Genomic DNA, 5,947 nt, shown 5'->3' with positions numbered 1-5,947 from the left:
TGCATGAGAACTAGAAAGTTAAAGGTGACAAGTCTAGGTGCATTTTCAGAGGCCCCTTGAAAATTCAACCTAGAGTGTAATTTACAGAATGTGTTTAATTTTTTTGCAAATTGACTCTTTACAGCTTAATACTACCTTTGGTGTAGGTTGTATTCCGAAAAAGAGACTGACTGCTCTTTACTGAACTTCGGCATTTGTATCTTCAGTATGTCTTCAATCCCCTTAATTGTTTCCAATAGCAGAGAGTTTAGGAAAATTATAATTGTATAAGTAGTATTGGTGATTCTTTAGGTGGCACTCTGCTCTGTGAATTGAACTGAAACCAGTGCACCATCGTGATTAGAGGCAATATGCTGTTGGAGAGAGCGCGTCTCACATGAGACATCGTCAAACTGACCACTAAAAACCCCATACCTCTTTTGGCAAGAGTGGGTATTACTCAGGGCTGAATTCTGGCACAGTATTTACTTTCTGCCTAAGGAGATGCTATCAAGACAAAAATAACAATTTCAGAGGTATCTGTAGACCATCTCTCGTGCCCACTCCCATGTCTGAAGACATGACAACTCACAAAACTGCATCGTTTGGAGCCACTAGTTCAAGTAGGGAATGTCATCCCATCCTGTCTGTGGAACTTAAGTGATATCAAACACAAAGGAGTTCTGCAGAACACAGTCAAGGTAATAATCTTTGTCTCCATTTTGGTGCCCTCCTTGAGACACCTAAGAGGGGCCTTATCTTCAGAGACCTCATCCCTTTCTGAAAATCAGGCTGCATGAAGGAATCTGCAGATGGGCACCTGAAGGTTTCAGCAACCAACAATTTTGGGTGCTGAAACCTTCATGTGAAAACTTAGGTCCCAATATTTGAAAGTGTGTGTGTGTGTATGTATGTATGTATGTATAATATATATAAATCCTTCCATTATAATATGATCTAAGACTAAACTAAACTAAACTAAACTAAACTAGCAGATGAGGACTGACTGGCTTACTTATTTGGTGATGAGACTGGAAAGAGTCTTTCACTTGTAGGTTGATGGTTAACATTTTTGGCTAGGTCTGTAGTCTTTGGGTCTGGGGCCATCTCTCTTTTTGTGTTTGTATATCACCTAGCACATTGGTACAAATAATTCATAGTAGTTACAGGTTTATAGTGACTGAAAGACTGTTGGCTGCTGTGAGCCTATATACAATTAGCTTACTGGTCTGTTTTTTTCCATGAATATTTGTCCATGTCAGGACCACCACAGTTGGCCCCAAATAGAAGACTTGCTGCACATTCAGCAAAGATCAAGGACAGAATGGCCTGTAAAGACTGAAGTATCCTGTTGCCAGGCCACCATAGTAGGTGTGAATGATGGTGATGGAGTGCTATGTGGGAGCCACTGTCTGTGCTTCACCCGTACTGTGGATAAATAGAGAATGGCAGTCTCCAGAGTTGTCAGTCTGTCACAATTCGGTGGGTAGATTTATATGACTGGATAAATTAAACCAGATGACTGGTAAGTTTCCCTTTCTGTTTCCCAGACACAAGTACAATTGTTCAGTGAAGGGTTTCAGACACTGCGGCAGGATGTTTCACACACACCTTAAAATAAATACAATATTTTAAATCATGAAAATGTGCTCTTCAAATTTGGATGAGTAAAACCATGGTTCCCTACCTCAAGCTTAAAGTTTATACTTTAAAACTACAGGCCAGTATCTGAGATTAAGCTGTAAACTACATATTTCGGAGTTCAGTAATCTTAATAAGAAAATACCGATGTACTACATTCATTGCTTGTGATTCCCATGCTGAAAGTAAATTAACCTAGGACACCAAGAGACTAACTGAATATAATGGTTATTACTTTGTCATTGGTCTTCATCACGCATGAAAGATTTACAGTACTTCTCCTTACTACAGTAGCTGGTGTAACTCTTAAGGAGTATGTCAGCAACAACTAGAGCTGGAGCTGCCATGAAAGAACCAATCATTTTATCTTGTATTGGTTTCTGTCTGGTATGTATTGTACCGTTGTCATGGTATAATTCCCAAATCTGGACCTTAGTGTCCCAAAGATTGGGTACCAGCATGAAAGCCTCTAAGCTTAATTACCGGCTTAGATCTGATAGGCTGCCACCAACCAGGAATTTCAGTGTCTGGTACACTTGGGTCCCCCAAAACTTCCCTGTGGGACCCCAAGACTCAGATGCCCTGAGTCTCCTAACAAAGGGAAATAAACCATTCCCCCCACCTCTCTCCCACCCAGAATTTCCTCTCTGGGCTAACCTGAGAGTTACTGATGCAACCTCTTTACATCACAATACCAAGAAGCATGTCTCCTCTCTTCCACAAAGAGACAAACCCAAAGACAAGGAAACAGAAAAGATTCTCTCTCTCTTCCCCCTTAGCTTCTTCCCGCCCTGGGACACTAGGAGAGTTAAACACAGAGAGCAGTTTTTCCCCTCCCCCCTGTCTTTCCTTTCTCCCACCAATTTCCTGGTGGGTCAACTAGAAAAAAAAAATCAACAGGTCTTAAAAAGCAAAACTTTTAATAAAAAAAGAAAGAAAGAATAGAATAACAGTTCTCTGTAATCTAGATGGTAAGATACAGGGTTTTCAACTTATAGAAAATGAATAAACAATAGAAAAGGGATAAACAGCCTTATCCAAAAACAATACAATTTAAAGTACTTATAGCCAAATACACATAAAGACTCCACCAGCCAGATACACAGATGCAAATACAGCAAAACAATTTAAAAGACTATACTTTTGCTACCTTTGTACTTACAACTGGGAAACAGAAGATTAGAAGGACTGGAAATAGATCCTCTCATAGCTGAGAGAGCACAGAACAGACAAAGACCCAAGACCAAGAAACACCCACAAATTCCCTCCCTTAAGCTTTGAAAAATCCGGTTTCCTGATTGGTCCTCTTGTCAGGTGTTTGGTTCCCTTTGTTAACCCTTTACAGGTAAAAGAAACATTAACCCTTAGCTATCTGTTTATGACAACCGTATTCTGTTTTTTAGTTTTTAGAAATGTTTTCCTTCATTGTTGCAAAGTTCACTTTCAGTGCATTTTGAATTCCCCATCTATTCAGTAGCATATTATGAGTAAAAACAAATTAGACTTTAACGTTTTGTGATAAATAAAAATCAGTGTTTGTAACTGTCATATCCCAAGTATAAGTTACATTGGCTAACCTGCTTTTTACAATGCATATGGATTGTGCAGTTAAGACAATTCTAAAGAACCGCAGATGGTGTCACTTTTTTATGATGTTGAACCATGAGCTTTAGTAGAATAAGGAAAGCAGTTTTATCCTTAAAGCTTCTGTCTCTCCTTCACTGTAAGGCTTCTCAGAACCTCTACCATCCCACTCCTGCCTGGCTTCCTACTAGCTTTAAAGAAACAGTGCATGCCTCCTTATACTTGTGATTTAGGTCATAGTGGTCTGTTATGTGACTGGAAGGGGATACAGCACTTCAAATGCATTTATTCAAGGCTTTTCTACACACAGTTTTTGTACTGCTTTGACAACAGTAGAACCTCAGAGTTGCGAACACCTCGGGAATGGAGGTTGTTCTTAACTCTGAACAAAACGTTGAGGTTTTTCTTTTGAAAGTTTACAACTTAACAGTGACTTAATACAGCTTAGAAACTTTACTGTGGAGAAGAAAAAAGCTGCTTTCCCTTTATTTGTTAGTTGTTTACATATAACACAGTACTATACTGTATTTGCTCTGTTGTTGCCTCATTGTGTACTTCTTGTTCCAGATGAGGCATGTGGTTGACTGATCAGTTTGTAACTCTGAGGTTCTACTGGATTAGAAACTTTAACTCATTCCCCTTGTGCATTTGCACTATGATAGTCTTTAATTACATGACCACATTATCTTTTGCCATAGAAGCCCTGCCTTGTTATGGCACAGGATGGGTATACAAGAGGGCAGAATTAAAGTTGTGTGGGCAACCTGCCAAGTGCTTGATGATGCATATGTATATCCTTGTGTGCACCCTAGCCTCCAAAAGGCTTTTCTAGCAGGCCCTGACCATGTGCTTCTTGAAGAAGGATGGTATTGGAGTGTAGGACTGGAAGTTGGGACTCTTGGGTTCAATTCCCACCTTTGCAGGTTCCTAGCTTCGGGGCTGCCTGATTAAATACAAAGTTAGGAAAATATGCTCAGAACCTCTAATGCAGTGGTTCTCAAACTGGGTTAGAACCGCAAAATTATGCCCATCTTTTTTGTTTGAAAGTTTTTCCAGTTCACATTTGTTGTTCTGGTATACTGTGGTTACGCAGCATGTTACAGTTCAGAGATGAGATTTGATCAGAGAAGAGTTGAACCACAGAAATATACAGCAAACACATAAATGCAACAATGTTTAAGATCTAACTCTTCCTTAATTTTGCTGTAACTTTTTTGCATGGATATCCTTCATTTTGCAATTTAAACTTTGAGTAAATCAAAAGAGTATTATCACATGAATTGTAATATGGGCAGTTGGAATTTCATTATGGAGTGAATGTATTGCATAATACAAGGTCAAGCATTCTGCTGTGGGAAGGATCAGTAGAGAGGAGGGAATCCGCTGCATGGTACAATTTCATCCAACTGTTTTAACCTCTGTTGTCACTGCATCCGCAGCTGGAATGAAATGAGATTTGGTTGCAACACAAAGGGAAGAATACATTTTCTACTGTATTAATGTCAATAAATTAAATGGAAATATCTTTTTATACCTTCTAATCTCACAAGTTTTACGCTACGTTCATATTTTTTTTACAAATGTCTCTAGGAAACTTCTCAAACTGTGGTATATGATGAGGACAGATGAATAAATAACAACCATGATCATAACAGAAACACTTCATGTGTAGAAGTCAGAGTGCTTTTGGGGTGGAGGGGAAGTATCATTTGATGATTAAAGTACTGGTGAGGTGGCTAAGGATTCCAGAAATGTGTACGTTTTTGCATGGACTGCCAATTATGTAATGCATAACATCACCTGATATATGGGAGTTTATGAAGAATCACAAACCTAAATAACACTAGTAACACAGAAAAATAAATCCATTTCCAGCACAGGACAGGAAGAGCCTAAAGCTGCTGCCATGGAAATCAGTTGCTATTTGGTCATTGACCCTGTAGAAGAAGGATCAGGCCCTATATAAGCAGAGTTGTAAAATATCCGCTATCTCTGTTCAGCTGTATAAATTACACTAATGTTAATTCATTTACTCTAGGGAAAAGTTTTGACCGTACCTTAGTTATTAAGCCTTCTAGTGAGTTTGTCAACCAGTAAAAAACATCTGGGTATTTCCATGCAAATGATCTCCCAGGCACAGGCTTTATTGCTTTTCTTTCAGGAAAGCATCCATCCCCTGAAAGTATTGTTTCACTCTCCGACGGGTGAGCTGCAGGTTCTCACTTTCTGGGTTGGTTAATTCCTTCTCCATCTGTGCGCTCAAACATGCCTCCAGCTGCCGAATTTGCTGCTAAAGTCCACCTTGGAACCTGACTATGTAAGTCCCATCCCAGGCACTTTGGGTGAGGTTTTTGCTAAAGATGTTGAACATCTCTTGGAGGATCTCTTAGATTGCCACCTTGGCATTCTCCTTCTGGGACACTGGAAGTTAGACAACATCCTGGGTGAGCTTGAAAGAGCAGTACATGGCAAACATGCAGCAAACACCTGGTGGCCATGATGTTGTCTATATAGTCCTTTTCTTTGTGTGAACCTTGATCCAAGTGTGTGTTGTCTTTCCTTTATGTCTCTGAAAAAGATGTACACCCAGGCTTTCCCAATCTTTCTGAATCAGTCTTTCATGTTTCAAAATTGTAAGTAATAGCCAGGCAAGGCGGATTAGTCTTATGTTTGTTTTCTTAACTTGTAAATGTGTCTTTTTGCTGGAAGGATTTTTACCTCTGTTTGCTGTAACTTTGAATCT

Source organism: Chelonoidis abingdonii, chromosome 6 (genome assembly GCF_003597395.2).
Source record: "Chelonoidis abingdonii isolate Lonesome George chromosome 6, CheloAbing_2.0, whole genome shotgun sequence".
NCBI lineage: Eukaryota > Metazoa > Chordata > Testudines > Testudinidae > Chelonoidis > Chelonoidis abingdonii.
Note: the sequence above shows the minus strand (reverse complement) of the source record.